Source organism: Macrobrachium rosenbergii, chromosome 12 (genome assembly GCF_040412425.1).
Source record: "Macrobrachium rosenbergii isolate ZJJX-2024 chromosome 12, ASM4041242v1, whole genome shotgun sequence".
NCBI classification, from domain to species: domain Eukaryota; kingdom Metazoa; phylum Arthropoda; class Malacostraca; order Decapoda; family Palaemonidae; genus Macrobrachium; species Macrobrachium rosenbergii.
Genome location: NC_089752.1, coordinates 8,713,001 through 8,734,647, shown reverse-complemented (window position 1 = coordinate 8,734,647; position 21,647 = coordinate 8,713,001). Strand labels below are relative to the sequence as shown.

The following is a 21,647-nucleotide window of genomic DNA, read 5'->3' as shown; positions in this document are numbered from 1 at the left end:
CCATTTCATTATTTTTTTCGCAACCAGCAGATGTCAGTGTTGTCGTAGTGAGCTGTGGTCCATTTAAGGTGTTTTACTCCTCCAGATTCCTTGTTTGATTCTCAGACACTTACAAGCCGTTTTATTTTGCTTTGGAAGATCGACGCGAAAGGATGTGATTGGCAGCTGCTGTCGGGTGCTTACCATACTTGTTAGGCTAACTGAATCTTGTGAGGTGTTGGTGAGATACTGTGCCATGTTCGACGTGTCATATAGATTTGTCAGCTATGCGCAAGATAACCGTCCCTCCTCAGTAACGAAGTTAAGTTTTTGGGCATATTAAGGTACTGCGTAGGTTGTAGTGTAAAATTCCATGTCTTATTGTAGGATATTTATCCTAGTTCAAAGTGGGTAAATCGTGGAGTTTACTATAAATTTGCGGCGTTTTGTAAGTACGTAAACCTGTTGTAGTTGAAGTTGGTAAAAAATAAAAACATACTTGGGAATTTTTGTTTGTTTGGTCGTTATATCGCTGTATTTAGTAAGGTGGTTTGAAAAACTGGTTTATTGGAAAACTGACGTGTGCTGTTGACGTTAATTCTAACTAGGATCTAGATTTATTACGATGTATATTGAAAGTAGCCTAAACTGAAGAATGTATTTTGATCATTGCAGCAATTTGTAATTTCAAAGATTACTTCATAACGTGCTAAACAGCAATTTGTAATTTCAAAGATTACTTCATAACGTGCTAAAAGACCAACTATCCGTGGAAAGGAACTTTGATAATTAAGAATAACCCTGTATGGCCATACCATATAGTCATAAACCTTAGTAAAAGCAAGTTTTACTCCTATTCTGTCCGTTACGGTGAATACAAGGGGCATGATGTTCAGCTAAGTTTCATTATACAGACTTTAAAAGGAATGATCAATATTCGACATTTTGTTAGTCCCTTTTTCCCGCGAAGTGGGATTTTGCGTAGTTTCGGAAAGCCTAAAGAATGCTTTTCTTACTTTTAGTGCATTTTATTTTATCGAAGCAAATACGGGTTGACAAATTCCAATTCATTCACTAGTGTGAATTAACTTTTATCGGTTATCGCGGATTAGGTGAGTTATTATGTCTTGTTTCGCGTTATCGAAGTACATAAGAGCTGTGATAACAGGAAATGTTATTCATTCACTAGTATATTGACTTTTATTAGTTACTGCAGATTAGTAGGTGGGATGAAAGAGGCGTGAAGCTCATCCTTGGTTAAGTTGAAAGATTAAAAGTGGTCAAGCAGTTATTAGGTTTAGATTCTCAAGAAAGTGATCCATTATGGTAGACTGGGGCTTTTAAGATAAAATTGAGGTCGTGCTTGAGAATGATTTCCCTATATCGTATTTTAGGTGAACTACAGATATTTGTCAATTGAGGTCAGAAAGACGACTGCTCGAGACTAGGCTTTCTAAGTAATGAATACTTTCCCATTCTTCACCTAAGGAATGACACGTAATGAGTGGATATCTTTTTTTTTTTTTTTTTTTTTGTCCGTTAAATAATTCAGCCTGGTAATTCTAAGTACTAGCTCCGCGCCAGTTTTTACCTTGGAAACTGTTTTTTTCTACACTTTTAAGATTTCTGATATACTGGCGGTGAGTGAGTTTGTTGTCGACCAACTGTTATTTGCCCCTAACTCTACTCAACAGTAAAGGGGGACTGTGCGAATTCGGGGTTTTGGGTTGGGGAGAACACAGGAGGGGAAAAACGAGAGGGAGCCATTCGCTAGCGGGAGGGAGTTAAATGCATTTCGCCGTTTTTAGTACTGGCATCGGGGGGATGGAATGTCCCTTCGCTGTGTTTAGTACTGGCCCGGGGGTGGGGGGTACCTTACGTTGACAAGTTATTGCACTCGCCAGATGGGATATGAACCGTTCCAAACAGATACCCGTGCTCTGTCTTGTGAAGATCGCGTATGGAAACCCCTAGTTGGATGGACTTCAGGGGTTAATTACATTCGTGCGACAAAAATTGAAGATAAATCCATAATTAGCAACCAAAAAACTGCAGAAAGTCAAGTTACAAGGAAATCGCTGCAGCGGAGTTACTACTTAGATCTACCTTCAGCTTTTCTGTGTAATTTAAAAATGTCGCATTTTGGCATAGGCTAGCCTTTTGACACTAGTGTAAACGTTTGCCTTGCTCAGAAGTAATATTCCCCCCCCCCTCTTTTTTTTAATATTAACAGGAAACTCTGGTGTCCAGGTTGCCTGTAGTTTTGGCTACTAGTTATGACATGTTGGTGGCAGATTTAATTTTGCGCTTAGCCATGCCAGCCAAAGTTTCACTGTACTCTCGTGTTTCCTAATTAGACCCACGAGGAGATATTGTTTGGTTAGAGGAAAATATTCGTACTTTAATACCTTACAGTATTAAAATTGGGAATTTTCAGTCTAAAATAGTGTACATAAACTGTATACTGAGTTACCTTTATTCAGAATCAATTATTGAGAAAAGCATCCTCCAAGGCAATTTTAATTTTGCATTTTGGATTGTGGTTTGCAAACTGGCTTTGACTTGGACGTAGTGCGGGGCTTAGCCTACAAGAAGAAAAAGAATTATTATTATTTTAGCGTATACATGTACTTTTAGCAATAAATTTCTCAGTAATTTCAAAAGTGGAATACGGTAAGAAATTAAATTCATCCAATGATAATGCACGAGCTGGTTAAAAGCGAAAAAATTGTGAATAATTTCTTGACAAATTGTTAACATAAATTGAGTGGTGAAATGAAATGCGTCAAAAATAGTTTAGCCAGGTGGAGTAGCTCATAGCATTCTTTATATGTATGACACAACTGAATTGATTATAATTGACTGCAATAATATAAATATCGTATTTTAGAAGGAATTTAACTTAGTGTTGTCCTAATGAGTTAAGTTTTATTCTATACCCTGTGTAAAAATAGTTCACTTGAGAAATGTTCGTATCAGTTAGGGTTCTACCCTGATTTATGAAAGCATAACTCTTTCTAGACTGTTTCTCAGACAAATGCTTGTTTTTAATTAACACCACCCACCCCGCCCCCTTCCCATGAAGCTCCTCAAGCATAACGAAGTGTTAAAACTGTCTTGATTATAGTAACCATTAATTAAAGATGTAAAAGTATAATGATAGGTTTTTTATACTCTTCTTAGAACACCTCTTGTATTCGTAGGGTTAGTGGCCATGCAGTGTTGGTTTATGAAGTGCTTTTGAGTTAGTATTTGGGAAGTCACTGCAATCGTTCAAATTTGTTAGCATGAATTATCTAGATTTTGTAACGGATGGAATTTGGTGTTTTCATTTTTATGGTTAGTGGGAAGGGAAGGGGAATATTATTTTTTTTGTTACCACAGACAATAAGTACAGGTTTATCTTAACATGCGACCCCATTATCTTTGTAGCCAAATTGCAATTAAGGGAGCACTGGGGAGCCTTGAATAACAAATCTTTCGTATGACATCAGACGAGGTCGTTCCATGACAAGTGGCTAGGAATTTAGAATATTTAATAACTAAAAGTAAGGGACATTTTCTGACACTTGTTTCAGGACTTTTTCAGCTTGGAAGTATTGTGGGTCACGTTTTAGTCAGTGATTCAGGTTCAGTAAAACTCGTGCAAAAGAATAGTTCTGGAAAATAAGGTATATTCCTGAAAGCTAATTCTCTAGTGTTAATGCTTGGATAGTTTAGTAAACTCAGTTATTCCAAATTCAGTTGACTGGTAGAGTATTTTGATAATTATAAAAAGTCCTTTATTTAGCTGAAGTAAAAACTCGTACTTTAGTCAAAACAAATACTCAAATATTCTCTCATTCATAGAAAAATATTAAGACTGTAATGCTGCGTTACGGATGGAAAATATTTAATTAAATGGACATCTAGAGAGCACAACAAACTAAGTTTTTTTTTCTTTGTTTCAGGGTATTGGATCTTTGCTGCTCAAATGATTAATCAGCTGAAGCTAAACGAGATGTAAAGGCATGAGCCAGACACGGAAATGAGACTATACTACGCATGTTTTCATAGGAAAGGTTTGTCAAGTGCCTATTCTTTGAAAATTGACATTTCTCTTCTACTGGGAAAGATTACTTAGTAAGTCAGAAGAATAGTTTAATAAGAGTAGTGATTTTATGGATTTTCACAATACTATAAGTCAAGTGCAAGCACATTTTACCTCTGCTGGCTAAATGGTTTGCAGATAAGTCCTGATTAGTTTTTTAATTATTTTCTTGCAAATCCTGGAATCGGACTAAACTTCAGGCAAAGTGTTTATGGCTATGCTTTCATAGATGTAGGTTAAATGTTTGCACCCATTCGTTGTAAGTACATATAGTGTTTTGAGCCATATTTTGTATAAGTATTATTAATGGTCATGCTATGTTGGTTTGAGAAATGTTTCTGAGGCGGTCTTTGGGAAGCCAGTGCAGTAATTCAAATTTGTTAGCATGAATTGTCATAAATACGTATGTAGATTTTGCAAGAGCTTGAATTTGTGTTATTTTCAGTTCTAAGGTTAATGTGAAGGGAAGGGGAAGAAAGAATATTTAGTGCTAGCTACCACAGACATTTGTGGAAAACATAGCTGTAGACTTTAGCCTAAAACCAAAACTTACTAATAATGGAAAGGGCTCGAAGAGCAAAAGTCGCTTTGTGCTCTGCTTTATACTTTTTAATCACTTCCTCTATGCGCCGATTAAGAAACCCGGTGTGGATTTGTTAGGGAGCTGCAAAGCAGGCTCCTTAACGTTTATATTAACCGGGAAGCCAGATTTCGGTCGTTTGGGGTTCTGAGACAGTATTGGGTGAAGGCCAAAAGCGGGGAGAGCGCCTTAGGCCGATCCTTATTGAATCAGCCTTGTTATTGACGTCCCCTTGCAGTACTGTCTTCATTGCCATGACCTCAGCGTGGTGTGAGAGTGGTATCATGGTTCATGAGATTCACTGCTAACAGTGACCATAACACAAGTTAAAGTCTTGAGGTTTTGCAGTTGAAGTTCTGTATTTAAAGTGCAAATAAATTTTAATAGTCTTTTATGATCAGAAAGAATGGTGTACATTTTATTTAATAATGTTTTTACAAAATCTGGGATATATCTCCGTAATAGAATATATTTACATTTAACCACAAATTTGAGTAGCTTCGCAAAAATAGCATGTGGTTTATCCTAAGTTATGCAAGACATTTCATAGTAAATGCGTGAGCTTGTAAAATGTGACTAGAATGTTAACATTTCCTTATCGACACATTCCATTTATACAAATTAAGGAGTGAAAGATCTATCCAAAACCAGTATGGAAAATACGTAGCTGATAAGTTTGTATGTTTAATAACATAGAATGAAAGTAGATTATTCCAAATGTAATGCAATATGTATTCTTTAGAATCTGATTGTAGGTGGAAGTTTTTCTGTTGTCTTAATTTGAGTGAATTGATCTGTATGATAGTGGTTCAGAAGAGACGAATACTTGTATTAAGGGGTCTGTGTTGTGATTTATGAATTTGGGATTAAGTTATAGGGCAGTTTTTCAGAAAAATATTTGTTTTTGGTCAGAGTATCCACATGGTAAAGTATTTGAAGAATTAATGGAATAGTTAATACTTGTAGAATTGTGGTATGACATCTGTTAGATACAAGTGTAATAGTATATTTTTTAACAATTTCAATATTTTTGAATTTTTCTTGTAGTGACAGTGGTGGATACCTGTGGAATTGCAGTTCTTTTGAATTCACCAGCTCGTGGAAGCTCGAAGAAAGACTGGAGCATATCAGTAGCAGAAGACTTTAGCCAAACTTATTAACAATGGAAATGGCTATAAGAGCTTAAGTTGCCTCTCACTTTATTTCGTACTTTAACTCTCTTCTATCCGGGTCAGTTGGTGTTAAATGCTTCGTGCTGATTCCTGGCTAACTTCTGTGACTGTCTAGATGGTCATAACCTGTGGGTTTTACATGGACTTGTCACCAAACGTGCATAATCCATGGCCAACATATGACCATAACTCCGCCTGGTTTAAAGTCTTATGTTTTGAAATTTGGTATTTAAGGGTCAAAATGCCTATGTTAATCTTATTTAAGTCGCAAAGAATGTAATGGGTGGGTCTCTCCAATCACTGTTACAAAATCTGATATAGATAATAAATTTGATAAGCTGCAATTATGTGAAAAATATATGTTGAGCAATATTTTTCCCATTAATTAGTCTATTTAGTGTTCATATTTTATGGAGCACTCTCTGAACAAGATAATAGGTTTGTCTTAACACATGACTACATTACCTTTGTAGCCAAATTGGCAAGTGGCTATGAATTTAGAAGAGTACTAACTGGAAGTATGGACATTATCAGGCTCCTGATTTAGATAGTGTTCAACTTGGCATTATTGTGGGTAAAGTTTAATCAGTGAATAAGGTTATGTAGAACTGGTGCAAAAGGTAGATTTTTCTATATTAGGTGTCTAAGAAGAAACCTAAATAAGGCGTATTTCTATAAAATAAGATGTGTTTCTGGAAGCTAATTCTTTAACTTGTTTATTTTTGGATACTTCAGTAAACTAGTAAAATCAAATTTTGTTTACAGGTAGTGTTTTCATGTTTCTCATATGTCAAGTACTTTCTCTGACTAAAGTAAAACTCAGATAGTCTCTCAGTTCAGTAAAAAAAAATATTTAGACACTAATGCTGCGTTATGGATGGCAAATGCCTACTTTAACAAACATCTGGAGAGCACAACAAATTAAGATTTCTTCTTTTGCTTCAGGGTGTTGGATCTAATCTGATGGTGCTTAAGAAATCAGCTGTGGCAAAGTTAGACGGAAAAGCACGACCCAAATAGGGAAATGAGACTTCATCGAAGATTTTCATTGGAAAGGTTTGTCAAGTGCCTGTTCTTTGAGAATAATTAAAATTTTCTTCTATGGGAAAGATGGTAGGTCAGAAGTGTTGGATTTGAGTGGTGATTTTTTGGATTTTTCCAGTACTAGAAGACCTGATAGAAAATTCTTAATGGAATAATACATATTGCCTCCAATGCACCAAGAAGCCAAATGCTTCAAAATACCATTCCTCCAAGTGGTATCTGTATGGCAAAAGCATTTTGGATCTCCCTTGATGATACAAATAGTGGGTCTCTAGTACTTCTATTCTTTCTGAAACCAAATTGCTTATTGGATAAAAGATTTTTTGTTCCTAAATACCAGACCAGTCTGTTGTTCACCATTATTTTAAATAGCTTACATATACATCTTGTAAGAGCTATAGGCCTGTAACACTAGAGTTAGTTCTGGGTTCTTGCCAGGCTTAAGAATAGGGACTACAACTCACGTCTTCCAAGACTTCGGAGAGGTATGTAATTTCCAAAGATGATTAAGGGTATCCAAGAGGAAGCCACTACTGGTCTCTGGAGGGCGCTTTAATATTGCATACCTAATATCATCCTCCACTGGGGACGTTGTTGATGAGTTGGCTAAAGCTTTCAGCATCTCATCCATGGTGAAAGGTATATTGAAAGCCTTTGCATTACTGGATTGAGATGGAACTGTCGATGTAGAACTTCGGATTGCTGAAATTCAGGCAAGTGCTGTGCTGCACTAGATACTTTGGCAAAGTGCTTGCCAAACATCTCTGCCACTTCTTTAGGGTCAGATATGTGTCCATGCTCCACCTTTAGTATAGGCAGTAGGTTTGGAGCATATTTACCATGCATTTTCCTGATCTTATTCCAGATTTGGCTAGATGGAGGTTTTGCTGAAACTCCGAGATGTGCTTTATCCAAGATAGTCTCTTAGCCTTTTTTATTTTTCTTTTCTGCTTTGCACAAGCTCTGGTACAGTATATGCTATTTTGTTTGCCTCACAGGGTGATCTTAAATACCGACGAAAGCATGTTCTGATGACTTTCCTAGTAACTGCACATTTCTTATTCCAGCAAAGAACAGCTCCACTTCAGTAAAGTACTGGTAAGCTTGAATTGGAAAAGGGAAGTCCTTGGAATTCTTTTCAGTGTGTGAATCTTTCATATGAACTCCAATCTGTGTCATCTATTTTCCACTTTGGGAGGCATGGGGATGGATTATTATGAATATATTTCAGATGTATGGCCAATGGCCACTGCCATATAGGCTCTTACTGACCACTGGTATTCTAGTGGAAGAGCTGAGGCACATATAGTTACTCAATGGCAGAAGAGGAATTATGGTATACATCATACCTTGTTGGTGGTCCATTATTCAGTAAAACTATATCATTACTGTCAAGTAACTCCTCAATGTTACCCTATCTATCACATAAATAACACCCCCCCCCCAACCAAGAGTATGTTTTGCATTAAAATCCTCCATTAATATGAATGGGGATGGCAGTAGGTCAATTAGGTGTTGAAGGTCAGATATCTAATTGCCTGTTACCAGATATACGATATAAGTGATCTTCCAAACTACGCTGCAGATATAGAGAACACATTGTGATCTTTTTATCAATATGAATTTGTGCAGCACAAGCCTGAATACTATGTCAAGTTGGATGCTGCTGCATTTTACAGGTTTATGGATAATAAAGCCTGTGCCTTCTTGAGCTCTTAAGCTTGGTTGTGGAGATGATCTGCAGAAATTATGATTTAAACTAGTTTATATAATTTGTCCCCAATTTTTGTTTCTTGGAGACATATCTTTGCCTCAGAATCCCTAATTAGTGTTTTGATTTCTTAAGCACTTGACATACCCCGACAGTTCCACTATAAAATTGACATTGTTTTAAGTTTTTTAGAGTCCTTTTCCTTGTTAGATTTGTTTCATTGGGATGTTGAATTTGTGAATGGTTTATGGCTTAATGCTGGTACCTGTACCCGTATTTTCTCTGTTGTTAATAATTTCAGGATGAGGATGGACCTCTGCTACTCTGCTTTTGTTACTCAAAATGGTGGACTCCTGTGGTCTCACTGAAGTACCAATACAGTTCGCGTGGACTCCTGTGGTCTCACTGAAGTACCAATACAGTTCGCATGGACTTCTGTGGTCTCACTGAAGTACCAATACAGTTCACATGGACTCCTGTGGTGTCACTGAAGTACCAATACAGTTCGCATTGAGTTCAGGATCACCATTATTTTTATTTTGGCTGTGGTGGGATGGAGGAGAGGAGGATGATTGTGCTTCTCTATCTCTTCCGTACTTTATTTTTGTTGAATTCCTTTCTTGGAGTAGAGAATCTGTGATACTTAATGTACTGTAGGAGATGGTAAAGATAAGGATAGGTTTTCTTCACCAGCTGGTGACTTATCTACCTGAGGAGGTGAATAACTCCTTGAGGAGCGCGCTCTTGCCTTGCCAGGCTTAGCACCTGACCCAGAGGGCTAGGCCTCTACCACAGGGGATGGAGCAACTGCTGCAAAGGAAGATGCTCCTGTACTGACTGGATCCCTTGTGGTATAAAGGGGTAAGGGATTTAGAGCTCTAGCATAGCTCTTAGCTTGTCCCACTTGTCTTTTTGCATGACCTATGCTAGTGTGCTCAGCATTTGCTTTATTTATTGCTGCTTGCTTTAGTTTAAACTCTTCACATTTATCATTGGATTTGTGATCTAAGTGACTATTAACACATTTGGAAACCATGTTTAGGGGCTGAGCAATTGATACAAATTCAGTTTTTACACACACACTTCAGTGACCAAAACTGAAGCAATTAAAACACTGCATAGGTTTTGGGTTGAAGGGTATTACTCTCATTCTTGCATTTTCAAATGTGACGTGGGATGGCACATATGGGTTCTTGAATGTCAAAATTATCATGTTTGCACTAGATATCTTTTTTTTACCTTCCATACTGATGGTGGGCTCATTTCTAGGGTTTCATCTTCTATAAATTCATACAGGTCTCTGTCAAAGTTCATGTGGGGTCTAATTTCTTTCAGCATTTCATTATTATTAACCTGCATCAAACTCAGCATCTGTGCCTGGGTCTTTGATTTTGCACGAATAAGAATTTTTTCTTTACCAAATCGAGATCTCGCCTCCTTCTGGAGTTATCTACTAAATTTATAATAGTTATATTTTTCCTCCTTTGCTGTTGCTACCAGCCACATAGGTGGTTTGAGAATCCTTCCTAAAATGTCCTTCTGTTGGCTCTGTCTATCAACAAACAGGTATATAGACATCCACATTTTTAGTTTTGTCAGTCAAACTTCCTCTTATGACAGATTGCATATTTCTAGTGTCTAAATATTGCAGCTGGCTTTGAATGCCCAATCTTTATGCTTTTTAAAATTAGCCTAAGTTTCCCACTTCTGTTTCAAGACAGTTCGTTCCAATTTCTGTTAATGGGCCAAAGGTACTCACAGTAGTAGAGATAGTTTCATAGTCACATTCGACTGGTAGATCCTCAATATGCACTACTCTCAAATCTTTCACATTCATTGATATTACTATGTTATGTCAATTTATTCTTGAAGTCATTTGCATAATCTTTGCAGAGCCAAGTGTAGGGGTTGGGCTGTGGCTATCAGGTGGAGGATCAACTGGTGGATCAGGAGGAACCAGGGAAATAGGATGAGTACCTGGAGGGTTAGTTAATAACTCGGAATCCATTTTTCCTTTAGCTGTAGCCGTACCCAGATAAATGATTGGGAGTGCATGGAGGAAAATTTAAGGTAGGCAATAAAGGACGATTGGGTTAGGGGTCCACTAAGGTGGGAGATCATCTATCTGTGACCTATGCTAAATCAAGGTGTCACGTTTCAGGTAAAGCCATTTCCATAATGAGTGCCACTCCAAGGTTGGCAATGAAAGAAGGGTAAACAGAAAAATTTACAGAAGTGAACCCACAGCAGAGATGCAGAGATAGCAAGCACCATAGTGCTCTCAATCCCAGCAGTGGGTCCCCAAGCCCCAACACCTCGACAAGGAGTTGGGATCAGGTAGGTGCAGATAGTGTTTTGAGCCAAATATTGTTGTTGTTTGCTTGAATGGCTTGGAATTTAGTACAGTACATAACTACAAAAGACATTATATGGCTTATCATTTAGAAGGTTTTCTCAGTAAGTATTGTGAGAGGTTAGTTTTACGCTCTCAATATGGTTATGTAACATGGGTGCAGTGGATTTTCTCATTTTCTCTGATCAGTGGTACATGCACAGGGGGAGGAAAATAAGCTAGTACCTAGAGCTGATAGTTTTAAGTGTTTAATTCTAGGATAGTTGAGCAAACTTGAAATTTTAAAAGAATAGTTTAATGACGCACATCTGCCAATACCATTGTTGTAATTAATTTTAAGGATTTTACCAGGACAAGCAGGAAATGGAAGGTTTATGTTCTGGCTAAATGGTTTGTAGATAAACCCAGATTAGTGTAGTGGCATTATTTGACATTGATTATGGTAATCAAGTATTTCCTTAATTTTAGAATGCTTTATGATAAACTTCAACAGTTTGATGAAATCTGACAATAGGTTTTTCCTGCAAATCCTGGAATGGGACCAAAATATAGGCAAAATGTTTATGGCCATTCCCCCCTAGTTATAGGTTTAGTGTTACGTATGTAGCATAAGTGTAGATAGTTTACAGCCATATCTTGATGTATTTGTAATGTTCATTGCCATACAGTGTCGGTTTATGAAAGTTTTTGATGCAGTGTTTGGAAAGTCAATGTAGTAGTTCAAATTTGTTAGCATAAATTGTTATAAATGCGTACCTAGATTATTTGTAATCAATCTGACCTACTGTTAAAGGTAGCTTATAACTGTACACTGTTAGGTGCAATCAGCATTCAAAAAAATTAAAAAGTTAGGCTGACCCACAAGGACTGTCCCTGTAATCACCTGTTTCCCACCAAGTAGCACTGAAGTGTTTATGTTCTTATCAGAATTCTTCATGCTATGTCCTTGTGCATACGGTGTGAATCTGTGGTAATATTTATTATTTCTGGCTGATTTTCTCCTGTATGGTATTGTGCTTCTGTTTTTGCACTCGTCTACAGCAAGCTGAGATAGAAGCTTTAGGCTGTATGGGAATGAGTTTTGTATAAACCGAATGTTTTGGCTGTGCGTGACAGCCACGTCTGTTAGCCTACTTGTAGGGACATGAGTGGGCTTTTAGTTCTCATTGAAAAGAAATGAGTGATCTGATGAGAGGATGAATAATTTTGTGAAGGAGCGGAAGATGTGAGAGGCAGATACATTTCATGGAAAATTAATTAAGGCTGACCATAAGCCTACAGTGCTCAGGTTTTTCTCCCTTCCAGTGTTGCTGTGCCTTCTCCTCCATTGCCTGATGGGTTGATCCCTCTCCCACTCCCTCTGCTTTGCCTTCATATGACCCCTTTGTGCCCCAGGAGAAAAATAATAGGTAAACAGAGGGATATTCTTCATTTATTGGTTAGACATTTTACCATATGGGTGAAGGTCACAATTCCCCCCCCCCCCCTTAATGATCAACCTGTTTTGGTTTCCCCAGTGAGAGGGGTGGTGTCGGACCATCGTCTGTGTGTAGCCCTCCCTCCGCTGACAGGGAACCAAACAACTTACTGCACCATGGAAGCCAAGACTTATGTAATTGGCAAGGTACTTTCGCTTATTTGTGAGGCGGGAGTACTTTTGAAGTCTGAAATACATTCTACATACAACAGCTAGATTACTGCGAGAAAAATAGACACTGTATTGTGAATGTGTATGTATATGCATGTTTGTATATGTAGAAGTATATAAGAAATAATAAGTGATAGTTGTATAAATGTTAGTCCTGAAGGGGCAGTGTTTCTTAAGGAGGCATCAGAGTATTAACCCCCACCTTGACAGACCCATTTCCAAAAATAAGGGAGGAATGTCTGATTCTTTATTACAACTCCGTTTTAAAGTAACGGGAACAGTTATGTACAACTGTATCTTATAAAGCAATCCAGCCCAACCTATAGTAGCTGTTTTTGATATCTCATTTTCTCCTTAACCTCGATATAGAAAGCCATCACTTGAGCCGTCTCAAATCATGAGAATAGGATATTCTTAGCACTATCTTTGAAGTCTTACCCTTTCTATATGAAAAGTTCCTTGTTGAATATCCCAAACTGATATTAAGTTCTGCTTCAGTAAGTGATCAAGACTCACATTTAAATGAAATTGCAAATGCAACCATAACTGATGTTTTGAGCACACTTAAGTAGACTGGAAGAAGCCTCTGAAGGCTAGGTACAGTTTCTTTAGTGTCTGGCAAAGCTTCAACAAGAACTTTGGGAAGAGATGGTTTTCCGGAAAGGATACAGTACTTGGTACCTTATGTTTATTTTTCCACCCCTGTTGACATTCCTGATATCCTTCTCTCCCCACTCTCTCCATAAAAGTTCTGAGTTTGGAATGGGGATATCAGACAGCAGTTACACAAGGAGGCCATTGAGCCTATTCTAATCTAGTCAGTTTTTAACATCAATTTTCACATTCCCAAGACCTCAAGGTTTGGGCTGGAAGCCAGTACAGGTATTGCACATTTCCAGTCTCAAGTTTGTTCACTTTTACACTATTTTTGATGGAGTCATTCAGTTTGGTCCTGACAGCCATGTGAAAGGGCAAATGGATGATTTCTATCTACATGTAGGATGCATTCTTCACATCCCAGTACATCCTTAGGTGAAGTATCTACACTTTTTCTAATGAAGGTCTCCCAATTCTAAGCTGTGTTTTAGTCAGAGTGCTGCACCACACTTATTCATTTGTGTGTTAGCGTCTTGAGCAGGATGAGGTCATCTGCTTGGTATCAAAGTTCTTCTATATTTGGACAACTGGTTAGCTCTCGTAAAATTGTTTCAGGTGATCTTGATGGTGAAGGATCATCTTCTATGTTTAGCTTTAGAGTGGGAATTTTTCTGGGGATGGAGATTGACTACCTGACTCCCCCTTTTTTTTTCTGACGGGAATGGACGCAATTTTCTGCCACTATTGAGAATTTTGATGGGTCTGCCACTAGGCCTTACATTGTCCTCAAATGTGTCGCAGATAGATTGGGTGAGAAACCTTTGACATCACGAAATTGGAGTGTAGAGAAGAGCAAACTGCATGCAAACAAATTATTATTTTTGGCAGTTGGCAACGGTCTTAAGCAAGTGGAACATCTAGTCAGACAAGATGATCAGTCTTTCTGACAATGCTACCTTTTGTTTTTACATAAGGAGGCAAGGAGAAAGAAATAGTGAGATCTCTTAAGGCTAGCAAAGAAATTTCCATATCCATTAGAGTTCAGTAACATTCTTTTACCTCATTTTGTCCTATGGAGAAAAATGTTATCACAGACCAACTCGGCAGAGAAGGGCAAGGTATTCAGTCAGAATGATCTGTAACTCTACAGGTCTGCCAGAAGTTATGGAATCTTTGGGGACACCCAAACGTTAATATGTTCACAACTGCAAAAACTAAGTCCAAGTTTATTGCCCTCCACGCCAGGATCCTCAAGCATGGGCAGTCTATGCCTTGCTTCAAGAGTGGTCAAATCTAGACCTTTACGCTTTCCCAATGTTTGCTGTTTTGACGAAAATACTCCAAGTTGTGAGCTTTGCAGAACAAGGATGATTCTGGTAGCCCCTTGGTGGCCCCAAAGGGAAAAGTTTCCCAAACTTCCTCTCCTGGTGGTAGATGTTCCTTGCCTTCTCCCGTTCAGGAAAGATCTTTTCAGACAGTCTTTCTTGAAAAGATCCCATAAAACCTCCACATGCTGCTTCTGACCATGGAGGTTAACACTCTTAAAAGCTAGAGGCTTTTCTAGAGTGGCCAGGGAAGTAATCCTCAAGTCTAGAAGGCCCTCAACTGTTAGACTGGATCAATAAGTGTCAGTTTATGGATGTTGGTGTTTGTTCAGAGGGATATCAAGCACCCATACCACGATAGATATCCTGACTAGTTCTTCCGGTATCTAAGGTACACAAAGCAGTTTTCTGCCCCAGCAATCAAAGGATGTTGCCTTACAGTCTTCAGATCTGCATCATGTTCACTGGAATATCATTCAAGATTTAAATATGAAAGCTGTTTTAAATCTTTTGAGCTGGAAATTTCAAACCTTCCTATCACGTTCTACGATGAAATTTGGAAATGGTCATTAAGGATTTAACATTGCCTCAGTTTGAGACTTCGGGTAAGGCATCTCTTTAGGACTTTAGGGACACTTTTCTTTTAGCTCTTGCTATGGCAAAGTGTATTAGTGAGCTTCAAGCACTTTCTTGTATGTGGGTACGTTCTAGTGGAAACCTCTTTTCTATCATTGCTTAGAGAAGATGTAGAAGCAAAAGCCCATCCATGTTTTGTTGGTGCCTAATTTAATAGGCAATGAAGAAATCTAAAGGTTCACGTGAAAAGATTTAAACCTTTAAGAGGAGTTAAGAATTCATAATGTTGTGTTAGGAGGCCAAACACCTGTCCAAGAATGCTTGACTAAGTCCAGAGCCTTTACCATTTTTTAAAGTACAGTAAAGCCTCATGGCATCTGTGCTGTTAACATGTCTTTTTATTTCCTTGAAAACCTTTTTCTAGAGAAGGCTGTCAACACAACTGAATGGAGATACTGTTTTTTGCCTCACATTTGTGAAGCATTCATATTATACAAGAGATGTGTAAAATCCTTAATAATAATGCTGATTCGGGGATGCTTTCTCCTGAACCAAATATGAGAGTACTGTAACCTTCTTATCTCTCATACCTCGGTATTGAATTTTGGGAGCATGAAGGTGCACATTGGTATATAGGGGAGCACTTTCATATCCGGCAGTAGTTGTCATCATTAATTTCGAACTGTTGGTTATGGGCTTTCAATTCAGCCACAGAAGTCACTAGTACTCTACCAGGTAGTCCTTTTTCCCGTAAGGATGATCTTGGGACAAGTCTTGCTTATGAGGGCCTTACACCCTGCTATGGTTCCAACATCTGGCAAAAGTGCTTACCAGGGAGAATTACAACAGGCAGGAATGTTTAGAAGCTTCTCTCCCTCATTAAAAAAAGCTTTGTTTGCTTGGGTGAACAGTTTTTTCTCTGGTTGCACTAACCCACCATCCTCATTCAATGTGGTAGTGGGCTATCTTTAACAGTAGGTAAGATTAAATACAAATAATGAAAATTATGAAAATATTTGGTTACCTACTGAAAGTGGAAAGCCATCCAGCCTCCCTGCGTCTTAGTGGGTGGTCATGAATTCTGACTAGAATGCAAACATTCCAAAGCCACCTGGTGAGAAATGGGTGATTACAAAGAGTCTTTTCAGGCCAGCCAAGCATTATTTTGAATTTTCTTTGTTGATCTCACCTAACGGTGTGAATATATAAGCTAACTTTAACAGTAGGTATCAAAATCATAATTTTCATTTGATAACAGCTTTTGGTGTGTTATTGTCAGTTCTTTGGTTAATGGGAATGGAAGGGTAATTCACGATATTGTGCGCTAGCTACCACAGACATTAGTGAAAAACATATCTGAGGACTTTGATTTACAATGGAAAGGGCTCTAAGAGCAAAAGTTGCCTCATATGACTTCCAGCTTTTTAATCTCTTCCTCTGAGCTAAAAGAAACCTGGTGGCAGGCTCCCTATTGACATTCACCGGGAGCTCAGATTTCAGTCATTGATTGAACTGAATGTGGGCTTGCTCTTGGTTTGGTGTTCAGAGACAGTATATTAGGTAAAGGCTTTAGTGGTGAGAGGGCTTCAGCCAATCCTTGTAAATGACATCTCCCAGCTCCTGTCTCAATGGTCATAACCTCAGCGTGTTGAGACAGTTGCAACATGGTTCATCTATTATGGATGCACAGTATATCATACAACATGTATGATCTAAGACAAGAATATCACAGAGTAGTCTGTCTTTTGGTTGCGCTTAAGTTGTGTACCTAAAGGGCAAATTACCTTAAATTTTAATGGTATTTTACTGATCATACATTATTTAATAATGCTATTACAAAATCTGGAATACACATCTTGCAATACTGTTTCACTTTTTGCCATATGTTTTCTGTAAGGGGTTAGTTAGCTAAATGTGACAGGACAGAGTATTTTTAATAAACACATTCCATTAACGAGAGAATCCAGTAGTTGGAAACAGATCCATAAAAATCAGTCTAAAAATATAGTTAAAAGTTTAACAGACATGAATTTAAAAGTATAAGGATTATAACAACTTTCTGAAATCTGTAGTCTTTACAGTAAACTGAATTTAAGTACAGTATATGGATTATAACAACTTTCTGAAATCTGTAGTCTTTACAGTAAAATCTTAATGGAAACATAGTTTAGAGTGTTAATTCTAGGATAGTTGAGTAAAATTTAAATTGTACTACATTCTGGTATTGGTATAGTATTTTAACAAAGCTTGTGTACTAAGTAGTTTGTTTACTTGATACCATAATCTCAAAAATTCCATTGAAAGGGGATTACATTGTGATGCTACATTACTGGTGCCAAATGCCTGCTTCAATAAAAAATCTGGAGAGTACAAGAAATTAATTTTTCTTTTTGTTTCAGGGTGTTAGATCATGGAAATGGAACTACTAAAGTTATTCTCAAGTTATTCTCAAGAGCTGTGTTATCATCTCATCAGAATATGTTTTTTAGAACTTGTTGAAAAGATTTATTGAAAAATAAAGCAAAGTATGTAAACTAAAGGCTATTATCCTTACAGCTCCTAAGAATATTAGAGAAAGTTTTGCACTGGTATTGATCCAAATTTTGCTTTATTTTTAAGGTGTTCATTTTCCTAGAAATACTTAGTCTCCACTATAGAGTACCTTCAGTGATAGCTGATCCTGTCATTGAAGCTTTTTTTAACTAAACTAGAGGCAGATGACTGTGGATGGAAAACAACACCCATCCCCTTCTTAAGGTAGTGTCACTTTCCTTCTCCTTTCCTTCAGCAGAAGTGACAAAAGCGGGATTAGTTAAAGGTGGGATTGTGAAAAACTTAGGGTATACCCTACCTATTAAAACTGCAAATTACCTTAACTTGTGGTGATGTTATTGCAACCAAACTTTTAATAAATCAGTTATTTGGCAGGAGGTACTGTCCTGGAGATGGCAACTCTTAAGTCACATATGTGGGCATGGAAAGGATGACTCATTTCACAACCTACATGCATCTTGGAATATATTATGCGAGGCTGACAGAGCCCTGTGCCATCTTTGTAACCTCTTAGGTATCCCATATGGGAATGTTATGCCTGCTTCAAAGGAAGCATGAATTGCAGGATCCCAGATAATATGCACTATCACCTAACCCTTTCACCACAAATTGACTTCACAAACCCTTGCCTTGGGTGTAGGGACTGCGCCCTTACCAGAGGACTTATATGCCGCCTCCTTGATGACTGTCCAAAGCCAGAACAACACTACTCTTTATATACTTCTTTCTTGAGCCTTCTAATACTGACAAATCCTAAGTTATGCCTTAAACTCAAGAATAAAATGAGGTATGACTATCCCTCTGAGTGTTATAGGCAAGACCATGTAACTCTTCTATCTCATTATTGACCACTTTATGAAATTTAGACTGTCAAGCCAAAGCACAATACTCTTTGGCCATTCAATACATCAAGACAGTGAAAATTTGGAATATGAGTGGTTGGACAACAAGAGAAGGGCATCCAGACAAAAGTTTCAACTTCAAATACTTTTATGGTGCTTCATTTCAAGAAACCTCTGATCTGAAGTTGCAACTACGAGACAACCCTCACAACTGCACTAAGAAGTATTAGTTAAAAGAGGCTGGAGAGCAAGACTGCAGAAAGGAAGCAGGAACAGAGGTAAAAAGGCTAAAAAGTAGACACAGCTAAGGGGACAAAGGGACACTACAAACACCATTTAGTAAAGCCACACTGGCAGCACTGCTCCCTAACTGGGGCCTCTAGTGGGGGTTATACAGCACTTTGTTGAGACTGCGAAGGTTGTCATCCCACTCTCGGAGGCACCAGAGTTCACAGGCCAAACTAGACCATGAAAAGCTCTCGAGGCAGTGTTTGTGCTTAACCTCCAAAACAAAAGAGCTTCTAGGCAAGGAGCCACCGGCACTTGGCTGATCACTACATGGTTCAGAATAGTGTAATTGTTAAAGCTGACCCAAGGGTGTTGAAAGGCAACATAGCCAAGAAGCTGCCACTACTGAACATAGCAAACAGGTCAATCACCGGGTTCCCTCAACCCTCTCAATAGTTTCTCTGGTATGTGTGGGTGAAGGGACAACTCCATCTGACTTGCACCTGGCAACTGAGCTGATTACCTAAAAAATTCTCCACGAAAGGCCATGAAGTATCTTGCTACCAGATCAATTGCTTTGGCAAATTGTCCACTTGTGTACTTGCCTTGCCAACCTTCCAAGGGGAGGGAGACTGAGCACTTGCTTGTTGCCATACGACACCGTGGTTGTTGTTGTTGCTCAACAACACAATCAAGGATTCCCTCAACACAGCATGGAACGTATGCAGTGCCAGAAGCACCGTGCCAATCTTGAAAACAGATGTGCTGGTGAAAATCTGTAGTCCATGCACCTGATGAACTAGTGCCACAGCCCAACTTGATTGTCTGAGAACTGAAGTATCTCTGATGGAGAGTTTTGGAATTTCCACAAGGAGGTTCCTATCCTCTGACCACCAAGTAAAGTCTCTCACTCCCCTGTTCAACTGGAGGACTGACAGCATCTAGATCAGTCTTCAGGCACCAGTGAAGTGAACTTGTGAAACTGCCCACAAGGCATGATTTTCAAGTGACAGATGGATTTGCCAAAGCTGACTGGCTGATCTCTAGCAAAAGGGACAAACATAGTTGTGTGAAAACTAGTGAAGCAGTCAACAGTCCAAATCAACCACTTTGAATTGACATCTGTGAATCACATAGAAAGCAGAGGTACTTCTAAGGGTCCGAATGCTTTTCAAAAGCATGAAGTTATCCCTTTACAGAAACTAACACAATACAGAATGGGTATGGCAAATTCTACGACCATCTCCAGACTCCTATGACCACCAACAGAAGCTTTAGCTATCCTTCTCCAGCACTGACTACACCTATGTCAACAGGACAGAAGTAAGGAAATAATACTGTCTGTGAGCATGGGGTGGGTGTCAGTGCTTGAAGGTAAGTATGAAATTATCCTGGGGGTCACATATTGCCCAGTAGTATGACAAGTAGCAGGCGTGATTTGGAGAAAGGGAACATCTGTTCCCAACTCAAAACAGTTGGACAAAAGGATTGCAAACTAAAGCACATCCTCCCATTTCTCCCCTTGCCTTTCTTCCTAGACAAAGCTGGATGGGAGACAGGGCCAGGACGACTTCTGACCCCTTCCTATGGATGAAGACTGTGGTAAAAGAATCCTGTTAAGAGCAACTGGAGGATAGAGAACTGATACAGAGATGAGAGACACTACCTCTTCCAAAACTACCTGTGCAAGCGAGGGACAGGCAACTGAAAGGATGGTGCAGACTAGGGGGTGAAACCCACTGTGCACTTTCAGGACACGGTGCCTCAAGCTCTGAGGACTGTTACAAGTGTCTTGATTAAGTCCCAGGCAGAATACAGTCCGAATGCACTAAAAGGTTATCATATGCACAATATCTCAAGACAGAAGTCATACAAGAAAGGGTGGTCCCATTACCTGATCGAGGGCACCAAGCAGGGCAAGAACCAGGCAGACCCCAAACCATGCTTGTTCTTAACCACACCCATAACGTGAATGGTCCAAGCTAGTGCTATGCACAGGAGTATGCCTTGCTTGGGATGGTCAAGAGATCTATTGTGAGAATATCAAAGGGGTTCTAGACACGATTGCTTGGGATCCAGGTGAGTGAAGATCAGTCCTCTTCCAACAAGGCACTGCAGATTACTACAAGAAAAAAAATGGTCAAGTGAAATATTACACTAATCCACCTATACTGCTCACTCTCATCTGGTCCTGCAAGTGTCTGCTGGGAAGGAAGACAAAGCATTGCAAAGCTTCATCTTTCCCTAACCATGGGTCTCTCCATATTCTCCCAAGTCTGTGAAGGACAGAATCAAAACTTTACAACTTACTAATATCACAATTTTTAAACTTATATTTTTTTTCTAGGTATGCAAACTAGATCCATTTATACAGAAATATTCCTCAGCATGGCGTTTAAATCTGTCACTGAAACATGGTAACAAGATCTTAACAGGTGGTAGGTGGGTGAGGGTTCCACCCTCACCTGTCATCATCAGCACTTTCTTTTGCATCAGAGACTACTTGGGGTGGCTGAGGTGGGATTGCAAAAAGTAAGTATTACTTGCAAAATTTTTGTTCCTATGGGAACATAAACCACCTCTTCTATGTAGGAAATAGTCTCAACTGAATCCTCACAAGAACTGAACACCACAAACTTATGCATGCCAGTACTACAAAGAGAACCAAACATTGGCCTAAGAGGTCAGGTTCTCATTCAATAGAGCTGCAAGGCTTGCACAGGGTACCAAATCATCTCCTTCAGTTCACTGTTAACATTCTGAAGAGGAGGGGGGGGGACCAAGCGATTCTCAAGTCTCTTGTCAGAAACTTATGATTTTTGTGTTTGCCACAAATTCACAAACAAGAACAAGGGGAATCACTGACCCTCTGAGAGTCAGATAAGATAAACAAAACCATATAGCTTGTCAACACTCTTAAAGTTAGGTCAAGGCTGGCAGGAATTGTTT

At 38.7% G+C, this 21,647-nt stretch overlaps 2 long non-coding RNA genes across 15 annotated transcripts in view; one reads left to right on the top strand and one right to left on the bottom strand.

Moving 5' to 3' along the window:
• The window catches only part of LOC136844376 (uncharacterized), a 388,477-nt gene extending 370,850 nt beyond the window's left edge, over positions 1-17,627 (top strand). For 2 of the 9 annotated variants that reach the window (XR_010854844.1, XR_010854848.1), the window contains 4 exons: positions 3,930-4,040; positions 6,767-6,877; positions 10,738-10,913; positions 17,475-17,627. This is a non-coding gene — a long non-coding RNA (uncharacterized lncRNA). Of the gene's footprint in view, positions 1-3,929; positions 4,102-5,696; positions 5,880-6,766; positions 6,878-10,469; positions 10,709-10,737; positions 10,914-17,474 lie in introns of those variants that run through there. The other 7 variants (XR_010854849.1, XR_010854845.1, XR_010854852.1 and 4 more) reach the window with 7 other exon arrangements.
• LOC136844375 (uncharacterized) overlaps positions 1-21,647 on the bottom strand; it is a 382,772-nt gene that overhangs the window by 5,931 nt on the left and 355,194 nt on the right. Inside the window, exon 7 of one of the 6 annotated variants that reach the window (XR_010854842.1) lies at positions 2,453-2,564. The exons of 4 other annotated variants lie outside the window; for them this stretch is intronic. This is a non-coding gene — a long non-coding RNA (uncharacterized lncRNA). Of the gene's footprint in view, positions 1-2,452; positions 2,565-5,841; positions 5,948-21,647 lie in introns of those variants that run through there. One more of the 6 variants, XR_010854843.1, reaches the window with a different exon arrangement.